General features: G+C 39.8%; 1 protein-coding gene across 9 annotated transcripts in view; it reads left to right on the plus strand.

Moving 5' to 3' along the window:
• The window catches only part of PRKAG2 (protein kinase AMP-activated non-catalytic subunit gamma 2), a 421,421-nt gene that overhangs the window by 320,468 nt on the left and 86,021 nt on the right, over positions 1-14,932 (plus strand). The gene's annotated exons all lie outside the window — the stretch shown is intronic.

Consider the following 14,932-nt stretch of genomic DNA (forward strand, 5'->3'; position numbering starts at 1 on the left):
ACTCATCCGACTAATACACAACAGTGTAGGTAGTAAAGAAAGATCACAGAATTCCCTAGAGCCAAGTGTAGAAGATGCAATGGAAGCATTAACAAGTCCCTTTAATTACAGTTTAAATATCATGTTTCCTTTTGATTACTTTATCTAGAATAGGACATAACAAAAATGGAAGTAGTCCATCTCAATAATTTCTGTAAATTTTCACTAATTTATGGTCAGAGCTGCCATAAATGAAGGGATTACACATGGTTGAGAAACTGTGAGCAGTGGTATGTTCCAGGGAGGGTGCATGAGTAGGCCAGCTGTAGGGAGAAGTATAGAGTGAGAAGAGACTTCCTTGTGATTTTATATCATTCTGTGTTGCTTTGTAATACGGGAAACACAATAAATCACTACAACATTTCAAAGTCTGTGACTTGGATGCATTAAGAACTGAAAGATGAATTGAGCTCGCTAAGCAATACTTAATGTTTTTATTTCCCAAAATATTGTAAGACAATAATACTAAGAGTTGTCAACATAATAAAATGTGTATTTCGGGCCCAGTAAGTCATGTTAAACACAAAGCTCATAATAAAATACTGTACTTTGAATTTGATTAGCAAACTATAAAAACAAATTTGGGTTTACTTGTGAAAGGCAAAAGACATATTTCAGACTCTGACTAATGAGCTCCTCAGAACTGAACACTGAAGAGTAACAGCTAATCACACTGACTTGTCTACTTTATATTTTCTATGCCAATTTCTAATCATACCAGGGCATGTTTATTAAACAGATATTTCATTGACCAACTACCATGGTGACGGGAAACCCTGGTGGCATAGTGGTTAAGAGCTATGGCTACTAACCAAAAGGTCAGCAGTTGGAATCCACCAGGCACTCCTTGGAAATTCTATGGGGCAGTTCTACTCTGTCCTATAGGATCACTATAAGTTGGAATTGACTTGACAGCAATGGGTTTGGCTTGGTACCATGGTGACTGGCACACAGCAGATATTTAATAATACTTGCTGAATGAATGTATTCAAAAGCGTAACATTGCCTACTTTAATTTTTTTGTCTTGTTTTATATAATTTTTATTGTGCTTTAAGTGAAAGTTTACAACTCAAGTCAGTCTCACAAACAAACCCATATACACCTTGCTATACACTCCCAATTACTCTCCCCCTAATGAGTCAGCCTGATCCCTCCCTCCACTCTCTCTTTTTGCTTCCATTTCGTCAGTTTCTAACCCCCTCCACCCTCTCATCTCCCCTCCAGGCAGGAGATGCCAACATAGTCTCAAGTGTCCACCTGATCCAAGAAGCTCACCCCTCACCAGCATCCCTCTCCAACCCATTATCCAGTCTAATCCATGTCTGAAGAGTTGGCTTCAGGAATGGTTCCTATTCTGGACCAACAGAAGGTCCGAGGGCCATGACCACTGGGGTCCCTCTAGTCTCAGTCAGACCATTAAGTCTGGTCTTAAGAGAATTTGGGGTCTGCATCTCACTGCTCTCCTGCTCCCTCAGGGGTTCTCTGTTGTGTTCCCTGTCAGGGCAGTCATCAGTTGTAGCTGGGCACCGTCTACTTCTTCTGGTCTCAGGATGATGTAGTCTCTGGTTCATGTGGCCCTTTCTGTCTCTTGGGCTCATAATTACCTTGTGTCCTTGGTGTTCTTCATTCTCCTTTGATCCAGGTGGGTTACGACCAATTGATGCATCTTAGGTGGCCGCTTTCTAGCATTTAAGACTCCAGACGCCACTCTTCAAAGTGGGATGCAGAATGTTTTCTTAATAGATTTTATTATGCCAGTTGACTTAAATGTCCCCTGAAACCATGGTTCCCAGATCCCTACCCCTGCTGTGCTGGCCTTCGAAGCATTCAGTTTATTCAGGAAACTTTTTTGCTTTTGGTTTAGTCCAGGTATGCTGACCTCCCCTGTATTGTGTGCTGTCTTTCCCTTCACCTAAAGTAGTTCCTATTATCTAATTAGTGAATGCCCCTCTCCCACCCTCCCTCCCCCTTCTCGTAACCACAAAAAAATGTTTTCTTCTCAGTTTAAACTATTTCTCAAGTTCTTATACTAGTGGTCTTATACAATATTTGTCCTTTTGCAACTAATTTCACTCAGCATAATGCCTTCCAGGTTCCATGTTATGAAATCTTTCACAGATTCCTCACTGTTCTTTATCAATGCGTAGTATTCCATTGTGTGCATATACCATTATTTATTTATCCATTCATCCATTGATGGGCACCTTGGTTGTTTCCATCTTTTTGCTATTGTAAACAGTGCTGCAATAAACATGGGTGTGCATATATTTGTTTATGTGAAGGGTCTTATTTCTCTAGGGTATATTCCAAGGAGTGGGATTGCTGGATCTATTTCTAGCGTTTTATGGTAGTTCTATTTCTAGCGTTTTAAGGAAGCGCCAAATCGATTTCCAAAGTGGTTGTACCATTTGATATTCCCACCAGCAGTGTAGAAGTGTTCCAATCTCTCCACAGCCTCTCCAACATTTATTATTTTGTGTTTTTTGGATTAATGCCAGCCTTGTTGGAGTGAGATGAAATCTCATCGTAGTTTTGATCTGCATTTCTCTAATGGCTAATGATCGTGAACATTTCCTCATATATCTGTTAGCTACCTGAATGTCTTTTTTAGTGACATGTCTATTCATATCTTTTGCCCACTTTTTAATTGGGCTATCTGTCTTTTTGTAGTTGAGTTTTTGCAGTATCCTGTAGATTTTAGAGATCAGGCACTGATCAGGAATGTCACCGCTAAAACCTTTTTCCCAGTCTGTAGGTAGTCTTTACTCTTTTGGTGAAGTCTTTGGATGAGCATAGGTGTTTGATTTTTAGGAGCTCCCAGTTATCTAGTTTTTCTCCTACATTCTCAATAATGTTTTGTAGACTGTTTATGCCATGTATTAGGGCTCCTAACATTGTCCCTATTTTTTTCTTCCATGATCTTTATCGTTTTAGATTTTATATTTAGGTCTTTGATCCCTTTTGAGTTTTTGTGCATGGAGTGAGGTATGGGTCTTGTTTCATTTTTTTGCAGATGGATATCCAGTTATGCCAGCACCATTTGTTAAAAAGACTGTCTTTTCCCCCGTTTAACTGTTTTGGAGCCTTCGTCAAATATCAAGTGCTCATATGTGGATGGATTTATGGCTGGATTCTCAATTCTGTTCCATTGGTCCATGTATCTGTTGTTGTACCAGTACCAGGCTGTTTTGACTACTGTGGCGGTATAATAGGTTTTAAAATCAGGTAAAGTAAGGCCTCCCACCTTGTTCTTCTTTTTCAGTAATACCTTATTTATCCGGGGCCTTTTTCCCTTCCATATGAAGTTGGTGATCTGTTTCTCCATTTCATTAAAGAATGTTGTTGGGATTTGGATCGGAATTGCATTAAATGTATAGATCGCTTTTGGTAGAATAGACATTTTTATAATGTTAAGTCTTCCTATCCACGAGCAAGATATGTTTTTCCACTTATGTAAGTCTCTTCTGGTTTCTAGCAGAAGTGTACTGTAGTTTTCTTTGTATAAGTCTTTTACATCTCTGGTAAGATTTATTCCTAAGTATTTTATCTTCTTGGGGGCTACTGTGAATGGCATTAATTTGGTGGTTTCCTCTTTGATGTTCTTTTTGTTGGCGTACAGGAATCCAACTGATTTTTGTATGTTTATCTTGTATCATGATAGCCTACTGAACTCTTCTGTTAGTTTTAGTAGTTTTCTTGAGGATTCCTTAGAGTTTTCTGTGTATAAGATCATATCATCTGCAAACAGAGATACTTTTACTTCTTCCTTGCCAATCTGGATGCCCTTTATTTCTTTATCTAGCCTAATTGCTCTGGCTAGGACCTCCAACACAATGTGGAATAAGAGTGGTGATAAAGGGCATCCTTGTCTGGTTCCTGATCTCAATGGGAATGCTTTCAGGCTCTCTCCATTTAGGGTGATGTTGGCTATCGACTTTGTATAAATGCCCTTTATTATGTTGAGGAATTTTCCTTCTATTCCTATTTTGCTGAGAGTTTTTATCATTAATGAGTGTTGAACTTTGTCAAATGCCTTTTCTGCATCAATTGATAAAATCATGTGATTCTTGTCTTTTGTTTATGTGGTGGATTACATTAATTGTTTTTCTAATGTTGATCCATCCCTGCATACTTGGTATGAATCCCACTTGGTCATGGTGAATTATTTTTTTGATATGTTGTTGAATTCTATTGGCTAGAATTTTGTCGAGGATTTTTGCATCTACATTCATGAGGGATATAGGTCTATAATTTCCTTTTCTTGTGGTGTCTTTACCTGGTTTTGGTATCAGGGATATGGTGGTCTATTCTAGAGAATGTTTCTTGTGCAGTAGAAAAGAAAGTATAATTGGTTGCTGTCAGGTGAAGTGTTCTGTATATGTCTACGAGGTCAAGTTGGTTGATTGTGGCATTTAGATCTTCCATGTCTTTATTGAGCTTCTTTCTGGATGTCCTGTCCTTCACCGAAAGTGGTGTGTAGAAGTCTCCTACTATTATTGTGGAGCTGTCTATCTCACTTTTCAATGCTGAGTTTGTTTTATGTATCTTGCAGCCCTGTCATTGGGTGCATAAATATTTAATATGGTTATATCTTCTTGGTGTATTGTCCCTTTAATCACTACGTAGTGTCCTTCCTTATCCTTTATGACGGATTTAACTTTAAAGTCTATCTTGTCAGAAATTAATGTTGCCATTCCTGCTCTTTTTTGATTGTTGTTTGCTTGATATATTTTTTTTCCATCCTTTGAGTTTTAGTTTGTGTCTCTAAGTCTAAGGTGTGTCTCTTGTAGGCAGCATGTAGATGGATCTTGTTTTTTAATCCATTCTGCCACTCTCTGTCTCTTTATTGGTACATTTAGTACGTTTACATTCAGAGTAATTATGGATAGGTATGAATTTAGTGCTGTCACTCTGATGTCTTTGTGAGTGTTGTTGACAGTTTCTTTTTCCCGCTTGATTTTATGTGCTGAGTAGATTCTTTATATATTGTCTTTTCGTCATATTTGTTGTTGATTTTGTTTCTGCTGAGTCTGTATTTTTCCCTTGTATTTTATTTTGATGAGTAGGATAGTTTGTCTCCTTTGTGGTTACCTTATTATTTACCCCTATTTTTCTAAATTTAAAACTTTTATTTCTTTGTATCGCCGTATCTTCCTCTCCATATGGAAGGTGTATGATTACATTTCTTAGTCCCTCTTTATTATTTTAATGTTGTCTTCTTTTATATAATAACATCACTGTTACCCTGTTTTGGGCATATATATATATATATATATATATATAAAATCTTGCTTTGTTTTTTTGTATTTCCCTGTCTGGGTTGACTTCTGGTTGCTCTGCCCAGTGTTCTAGTCTTGGGTTGATACCTGATATTATTGATTTTCTAACCAAAGAACTCCCTTTAGTATTTCTTATAGCTTTGGTTTGGTTTTTACGAGTTCCCTAACTTGTGTTTATCTGGAAATGTCTTAATTTCACCTTCATATTTAAGAGAAGGTTTTGCTGGATATATGATTCTTGGCAGGCAATTTTTTTCCTTCAATTTTTAAAATATGTCATCCATTGCCTTCTTGCCTGCATGGCTTCTGCCGAGTAGTCCGAGCTTATTCTTATTGGTTCTCCTTTGTAGGTGACTTTCCGTTTATCCCTCGCTGCTCTTAAAATTCTCTCTTTATCTTTGGTTTTGGCAAGTTTGATTAGAATATGTCTTGGAGACGTTCTTTTCAGATCTACCTTATGTGGAGTTTGATGAGCATCTTGGATAGATATCTTCTCATCTTTCCCAATATCAGGGAAGTTTTCTGCCAACAAATCTTCAACAATTTTCTCTGTATTTTCTGTTATCCCTCCCTGTTCTGGTACTCCAATCACTCATAGGTTATTTCTCTTGATAGAGTCCCACATGGTTCTTAAGGTTTCTTCATTTTTTTAAGTTCTTTTATCTGGTTTTTCTTCAAATATATTAGTGCCAAGTGATTTATCTTTGAGTTCAGAAATTCTAGCTTCTACTTGCTCAATTCTGCTCCTCTGACTTTCTATTGTCTAATTCTGTAATTTTATTGTTAATCTTCTGAATTTCTGATTGCTGTCTATGGATTTTTCCAGCTTATTAAACTTTTCATTATGTTCCTGAATAATCTTTCTAATTTCTTCAATTGCTTTATCTGTGTGCTCTTTGGCTTGTTCTGCATATTGCTTCATTTCCTTCCTGATGTCTTGAAGGGTTCTGTATATTAAACTTTTGTATTCTGCATCTGGTAATTCCAGGAATGCACTTTCATCTAGAAAATCCCCGTATTCTTTGTTTTGAGAGCCTGTTGAGGTGATCACGGTCCATTTCTTTATGTGACTTGATATTGACTGCTGTCTCCAAGCCATCTGTAAGTTATTGTATTAGTTTACGCTTGCTTACTGTGTCATAGTTGCTTCCTTTGTTTTGTTTTAGTATACCCCTATGGATTGCTTGTGTGAGCTAGCTTGATTATTTTCTCCTTTGGTCCTCTGGTGTCCTGTCCCCAGCTGGCTAGAGCTGTTATCAGGTATATCAGTCTAGGAGTCCATTCAGTTTTCTTGTATGAATTCAGCTCAGGTTTCCAGGTAGCTGATCATCAAGTGTGTGGTACAGGCTCCGTCCTACAGTCTTAGAGGGGCAGGGGTGATTGGCATATATACTGGTGTCTGATTGCAGCAGGGGGTCATGCTCTGAACAAGGCAGGGGGCTAAGAACCGACCCCCAAGTGTCTCTGAGGAAAACATGTCTCTGTTCCCTAGAACGTGCTGGTGGGTGGGTTCTGCAGACAGACCATGGGCACCCAAAGTTTTTGGTTGTAAGGTACCAGTTATCTTTGGACCCCTGTTGCGGGTGGCTGGGTGACCTGAGTGGAGCTACCAGTCCTAGGTCCCTGATATGGGTAGGTGAGGACCTTGTTTAATATGAAAAGCAACGTCAAATGTCAAACACCCACCTCTCCACCGCACAGCTGAAATGGTGGGAGTCTGCCAACAAGGGCCTATTCTTCCAAAATAGGCCTACACAGGTCCATGCAGAAGGAAAGGTGCTCACGGTCCACGGACAGTTTATGCCTGGACAGGAGCCGCTTCTGTCCTGAGCTCCCTCGGTTAATGGAGCTAGCAAATTATCTTTTCCCCCAATTGCAAATTTTTTCCTTCCCCAAGGCTGGGAGGATGGCTCTAGGTGCTCAACAGGGCCTATCTCAGGCCCAGGGATTCAGCCACTGAAGCCGGCTTGGTGGGGGTGGGGGTGAGCTAAAATATACGCAAGTACTTAGCTTTTGCCGAGAGCACCGTTTTTCTCAGGTTCCGGAGGTGTGGGTAGGCTGTGCAGCTGGCTGCTTCTCCTTGAGGAAACCGCGGCGAACACTAGTACCAGCCCGCTGCCGCCACCACTCCAGAAGTGGTGCCTGAGGGCTCCCCGCAATTCAGGTCCAGAAACTCCTCTCTGCTTCTGAACGGTCTCTTCCTCCCCCTGCCCCTCAGTTCATTGTCTAAGCTTGCCTTTGATGCTCAGGGCTCCCAGCTTGTCACAAATATACTTGTTTCACTTGTTTTTTCAGGTCTTTTTTTTTTTTTTTTTTTTTTGTAAAGAGGGCTCGCCAGAAGCGTCTGTCTATTCTGCCATCTTGGCTCCCAACATTGCCTACTTTTTGGAAGTTAGAAAATAAATTTAACAAATGTAATCCAGACAAAAATGACTTATTTTTTAGTTCAATCAGTTTTCTTCACCTCTTATTTAATACCATGTCCTCTGAAACATGTTTTCAGTTGACTTATTGAACTATAGAAATTGGTTTCCGTTGCCTTTGAAAAGATACTGTAGAATATAAATAAATGCTCTTTAAAGGGTATCTAAATGTTAGGGTGGAACTAAATTTATTTTATAGCATTTGAAATTGTTATTTGGAAAAGTATCAAAATGAATAAAACCCTTTCCCCAAAATATATTGATCAATTAATAGTTTATGGTGTTGAATATATTTTTGAGTTTTCATCAAATTCACACACTACTTTTAAAAAATCAATTGTTTTCACTTAACAGACACTAAAATTGTAGGATGGTGGCAAGAGCTGGCAGAGCCCTCAGTCAGTGTTCAAACTCAGATGTGAAGTGCTATCACCCACCTCTTGCCCTCAGCATAGTCTATTAAAATAAAACTGTTTGCTGCCATTATTTCTTGGCACAGTCACTTTTCTCTTCAAAACAGCAATCCAATGCTCAAAAGAAAATGACTATAATTGTTTCTCAGTGGGACTGAGGTCCAGGGGAAGCATGAGTAAATGAAACAAAATTATCTCTAAACCTATTTATTCTATTAGCATCAACTGTTTACCCACCAGTTTTTATTGGTTTATAATCTGATTTTTGGAAACCCTGGTGGTGTAGTGGTTAAGAGCTATGGGTGCTAACCAAAAGGTTGGCAGTTTGAATCCACCAGGCGCTCCTTGGAAACCCTATGGGGCAGTTCTATTCTGTCCTACAGGGTCACTGTGAGTCAGAATCAACTTGATGGCAATGGGTTTGGTTTTGGCTTGGAATCTGACTAGTAAGGAACAATTCATTTCACTCAAGAATCTTTTGACTGCCTACTATGTGCCAGGAAGGAGCCCTAGTGGCGCAGTGGTTAAGGGGTCGGCTGCTAAGCAAAATGTAGGCAGTTCGAATCCACCATCACCTCCTTAGAAATCCATGATCTGCTCCATAGAAATCCATCATCTGCTCTTTTGAAACTCTATGGGGCAGTTCTACCATCCTACAGGGTCACTGTAAGTGGGAATCAACTCCGTGACAACAGGTTTGGTTTAGTTTGGTTTGGGTGCACAGTTATATAAGTCAAACCTTAAGAACTGAGCATTTTCTACCAACCAGAAAGTGGCCAGCTAGAAAAAACTGGTTCTGCTGCACCATATTTCATTCTCCCTCAGGAAATCTGTCTGGATTATCAGGAGGATTTTGGTAGCAAGTGTTGCCTGTTCGTTTTTGCTGCGTCAAACATCCCTAGTTCTGATGGACTAAGAGAGATGAGATCGTATCATAAATGAAAGCCCCTGTCTCTGCATGCAGAACACTGCCTGACCCCTTCCTCTCTCCTGTCCTCCTTGACTGGCTTTCTCCACCTGCCAGAAAGAGCTAAAATTAAGTATGGCATAGGACTGCAGAGTTTTAAGAAAACATCACCATGAAAAGGCATCTGACAACTACTAATTTTGTTTGTATTGACTAATCCATTACTGTTTTGATTCTGAATACATTTATGTAGGGGACATTGGTGGGTTCAATGGTAGGATTCTTGCCTTCCACTTGGAAGTACTGAGTTGGATTCTCAGTCAACGCACCTCATGCGCAACTACCACCCATTTGTCAGTGGAGCCCTGAGTGTTGCTGTGAGGCTGAACGGCTTCAGTGGCACTCCCAGAGTTGGGCAGACTAGGAAGAAAGGCCTGGCAATCTACTCACAAAGTTCAGTCAGTGAAAACCTATGAAGCACAATGGTCTGAACTGCAGACATGGTGATGGTGCAGGACTGGGCAGGTTTGGTTCTGTCACACACGAGGTCGCCAGGCGCAGGGCTGACTGGACCACAGCTAACAACACAACACATTTATGAACTTACCTGAGAAGCTTTGAAAGACCAGAAGTTTCTGAAACTAGGCTGTGTTATGGAAACCCATTGCATTTGGTCTTTTTCTAATGTCTTTATGATTATCTTTCTTTTTAAGAAGGAAAAAGATGTCTTAACAAGTGAAAACCATCTATGGAAATATATTCAACCTTATTAGCATGTTACATATGAACTTTTTTTCTTAATTTTTATTGTGCTTTAAGTGAAAGTTTACGAATCAAGTCAGTCTCTCATACAAAAAAATTTATATACACCTTGCTATATACTCCTAGTTGCTCTCCCCCTAGTGAGACAGCACACTCCTCTCCCCCTTCTGTTTCCATGTCCATTCAGCCAGCTTCTGTCCCCCTTTGCCTTCTCATCTCCCCCCAGACAGGAGCTGCCCACATAGTCTCATGTGTCTACTTGATCCAAGAAGCTCACCCCTTACCAGTATCATTTTCTATACTATACTCCAGTCCAATCCCTGTCTGAAGAGTTGGCTTTGGGAATGGTTCCTGTCTGGGGCTAGCAGAAGGTCTGGGGACCATGACCTCCGGGGTCCTTCTAATCTCAGTCAGACCATTAAGTCTGGTCTTTTTACGAGAAATTGAGGTCTACATCCCACTGCTCCCCTCCTCCCTCAGGTGTTCTCTGTTTGGTTCCCTGTCAGGGCAGTCATCAGTAGTAGCCAGACACCATCTAGTTCTTCTGATCTCAGGCTAATGTAGTCACTGGTTTATGTGGCCCTTTCTGTCTCTTGGGCTCATAATTACCTTGTGTCTTCGGTGTTCTTCATTCTCCTTGGCTCCAGGTGGGTTGAGACCAATTAATGCATCTTACATGGCTGCTTGCTACCGTTTAAGTCCCCAGACGCCACTCTCCGAAGTGGGATGCAGAATGCTTTCTTAATATATTATGCCAGTTGACCTATATGTCCCCTGAAACCATGGTCACCAAACCCTCACACCTGATATGGTGGCCTTCGAAGTGTTCGGCTTATTCAGGAAACTTCTTTGCTTTTGGTTTAGTCCGGTTGTGTTCACCTCTTCTGTATTGTGTGTTGTCTTTCCCTTCACTTAACATAGTTCCTCTCTACCGTCTAATTAGTGATTACCCCCTCCCTCAGTCCCTCCCCACTCTCATAACCATCAAAGAATATTTGCTTCTCTGTTTAAACTATTTCTTGAGTTCTTATAATAGTGGTCTCATACAATATTTGTCCTGTTGCAACTGACTAATTTCACTCAACATAATGCCTTCCAGATTCCTCCATGTTATAAAATGTTTCACGGATCCATCATTATTATTTATCAATGCATAGTATTCCATCGTGTGCATAAAACCCAAAAAACCAAACCCAGTGCCGTTGAGTCAATTCCGACTCAAAGCGACCCTATAGGACAGAGTAGAACTGCCCCATAGAGTTCCAAGGGGCGCCTGGCGAATTCGAACTGCCGACCCTTTGGTTAGCAGCCGTAGCATTTAACCACTACACCACGAGGGTTTCCATTGTGTGAATATACCATAATTTATCCATTCATCTGTTGATGAGCACCTTAGTTGCTTCCATCTTTTTGCTATTGTAAACAGTGCTGCAATGAATGTGGGTGTGCACATACCTGTTTGTGTGAAGGCTCTTATTTCTGTAGGATATATTCCAAGGAGTGGGATTCCTGGATCGTATGGTAGTTCTATTTCTAGCTTTTTAAGGATGTGCCAAATCGATTTCCAAAGTGATTGCACCATTTTACAATCCCACCAGTAGTGTTTAAGACTTCCAGTCTCTCTACAACCTCTCCAACATTTATTATTTTGTATTTTTTTGATTAATGCTAGCTTTGGTGGAGTGAGATGGAATCTCATTGTAGTTTTGATTTGCGTTTCTCTAATGGCTAACGATCGTGAGCATTTCCTCACATATCTGTTAGCTACCTGAATGTCATCTTTAGTAAAGTGCCTGTTCATATCCTTTGCCCATTTTTTAATTGGGTTATTTGTGTTTTTGTTGTTGAGTTTTTGCAGTATCCTGTAGATTTTAGAGATCAGACATTGATCAGAACTGTCATAGCTAAAAACTTTTTCCCAGTGTGTAGGTAATCTTTTTACTCTTTTGGTGAAGTTTTTGGATGAGCATAGGTGTTTGATTTTTAGGAGCTCCCACTTATCTAGTTTCTCTTCTGGTGTTTGTGCATTGTTAGTAACATTTTGTATACTGTTTATGCCATGTATTAGGGCTCTTAGCGTTCTCCCTATTTGATAGGGATCTTTATCATTTTAGATTTTATATTAAGGTCTTTGATCCATTTTGAATTAGTTTTTGTGCATGGTGTGCGGTATCAATCTTGTTTCATTTTTTTGCAGATGAATATCCAGTTATGCCAGCACCATTTGTTAAAAAGACTGTGTTTTCCCCATTTAACTGACTTTGGGCCTTTGTCAAATATCAGCTGCTCATATGTGGATGGATTTATGTCTGGATTGTCAATTCTGATCCATTGGTCTATGTATCTGTTGTTGTACCAGAACCAAGCTGTTCTGACTAGTATGGCTGTATAATAGGTTCTAAAATCAGGTAGAGTGAGGCCTCGCACTTTGCTCTTCTTTTTCATTAATGCTTTACTTATCTGGGGCCTCTTTCCCTTCCATATGAAGTTGGTGATTTGTTTCTCCATCTCATTAAAAAACATCATTGGAATTTGGATCTGAATTGCATTGTATCTATAGATCGCTTTTGGTAGAATAGACATTTTTACAATTTTAAGCCTTCCTATCCATGAGCAAGGTATGTTTTTCCACTTACGTAGGTCACTTTTGGTTTCTTGCAGTATTGTCTTGTACTTTTCTTTGTATAGGTCTTTTACATCTCTGGTAAGATTTATTCCTAAGTATTTTATCTTCTTGGGGACTACTGTGAATGGTATTGATTTGGTGATTTCCTCTTCGATGTTCTTTTTGTTGGTATAGAGGAATCCAACTGATTTTTGTATGTTTATCTAGTATCCTGACACTCTGCTGAGCTCTTCTATGAGTTTCAGTAGTTTTCTTGAGGATTCTTTAGGGTTTTCTATGTATACGATCATGTCATCCACACACAGAGATACTTTTACTTCTTCCTTACCAATCTGGATGTCCTTTATTTCTTTATCTAGCCTAATTGTTCTGGTTAGGATCTCCAGCACAATGCTGAATAAGAGTGGTGATAAAGGGCATCCTTGTCTGGTTCCCGATCTCAAGGGGAGTGCTTTCAGACTCTCTCCATTTAGGATGATGTTGGCTATTGGCTTTGTATAAATGAGGAATTTATTATAATGAGAAATTTTCCTTCTATTCTTATTTGCTGAGAGTCTTTATCATCAATGGGTGTTGAACTTTGTCAAATGCCTTTTCTGCCTTGATTGATAAGATCATGTGGTTCTTGTCTTTTATTTATATGATGGATTACATTAATTGTTTTTCTAATGTTGAACCATCCCTGAATACCTGGTATAAATCCCACTTGGTCATGGAGAATTATTTTTTTGATATGTTGTTGAATTCTATTGGCTATAATTTTGTTGAGGATTTTTGCATCTAAGTTCATGAGGGATATAGGTCGGTAATTTTCTTTTTCTTTTTTTTTTTTTGTGGTGTCTTTACCTGGTTTTGGTATCAGGGATATGCTGGCTTCACAGAATGAGTTTGGGAGTATTCCATCCTGTTCTATGCTCTGAAATACCTTTAGTGGTAGTGGTGTTAACTCTTCTATGAAAGTTTGGTAAAGGTCTCCAGTGAACCCATCTGGGCCAGAGCTTTTTGTTGTTTTTGTCCTTGGGAATTATTACCTTTTCAATCTCTTGTTACAGGTTTGTTTAGTTGTTCTACCTGTTTGTTTTAGTTTAGGTAGGTAGTGTGTTTCTAGAAATTCATCCATTTCTTCTAGGTTTTCAAATTTGTTAGAGTACAATTTTTTGTAGTAGTCTGATATGATTCTTTTAATTTCAGTTGGGTCTGTTAGGGTATCACCCATCTCATTTTTTGTTTGGGTTATCTGCTCCCTCTCCTGTTTGTCTTTTGTCAGTTTGGCCAATAGTTTATCAGTTCAGGTGAGGACCCTGTCTAATAGGCAAAACAGTGTCAAACATCAAACACCCACCTCTCCACCACACAGCTGAAACAGTTGCAATCTGCCAACAAGGGCCTATTCTCCTGAAACGGGCCCACACAGGTCCATGCGCGGGGAAAGGTATTAAAAGTCCATGGACGTTCATGCCTGGACAGGAGCTGCTTCTGTCCTGAGCTCCCCAGGTTAGTGGAGCTGGCAGGTTATCTTTTCCCCAGTTGTCAATTTATTCCTTCTCCAAGGCCAGGAGAATGGCTCAGGGTACGCAGCGGGCCCTATCTTAGGCCCAGGGAAATCAACAGCCATTAAAGCCAGCTTTGGGCCTGGGGGCACCGTACAATAAACACAAGTACTTAGCTTTTTCCGAGAGCATCGTTCTTCTGTTTCTGTAGGTGTGAGTAGGCTGTGTGGCTCGCTGTCTCTGCCTGAGGAAATTGTGTCTGGAATGCTACCACCAGCCCCGCCGCAGTCGCTCCAGGAAATGGTGCCTGAGGGTTCCCAGTGATTCAGGTCCGGCAACTCCTTGCCGCTTCTGAACCGTCTCTCCTTCCCCTGCCAGTCAGTCCACTTTCTAACTTTGTGTTTTATGTTCAGGGCTTCTAGCTTGTCATGGATATAGTCATTTCACTTGTTTTTTGGGGTCTTTATTTATTTATTTATTTTATTGTAAGAAGAATCACCGGAAGCATCTGACTGCTCTGCCATCTTGGCCCCGCCTCCACGTATAAACATTTTGATTTTGGGCTACTCCTGTAGACTCATTATCAAGTGGAGTTGCATAAAAATTACAAAGATTCACATTAATTTGTTTCAATTTCTATTCTCTGCCAACTTCAACAGTAATGGTTATGGGTCTTTCTAGTTTGTGGACAACTTCAGAGTACAGCACAACCTCCTAAGATACGCACTCCCAGCTGCTGCCCATTGCAGCCTCCCAAAGCCAACTTGCTGGCATTACAGGCGAAACTGATGGTGCTGCTAATAATTAAACACCAATTAGGAGTTTCTTTTTAAAACATAGTAAAATCACTGCAAGAAACAAAAATGTAGAATTTTAAAAATTAAGATGATTGACACTTCTACTGTATACCACTAAATTTTTTTTAATTAAGCTTTTTTTATTTTGAGATAATTGTATATTCACATGCAGTTTTAAGCATCATACAGAGAGCT

This window comes from Elephas maximus, chromosome 20, assembly GCF_024166365.1.
Source record: "Elephas maximus indicus isolate mEleMax1 chromosome 20, mEleMax1 primary haplotype, whole genome shotgun sequence".
Classification (NCBI taxonomy): Eukaryota; Metazoa; Chordata; class Mammalia; order Proboscidea; family Elephantidae; genus Elephas; species Elephas maximus.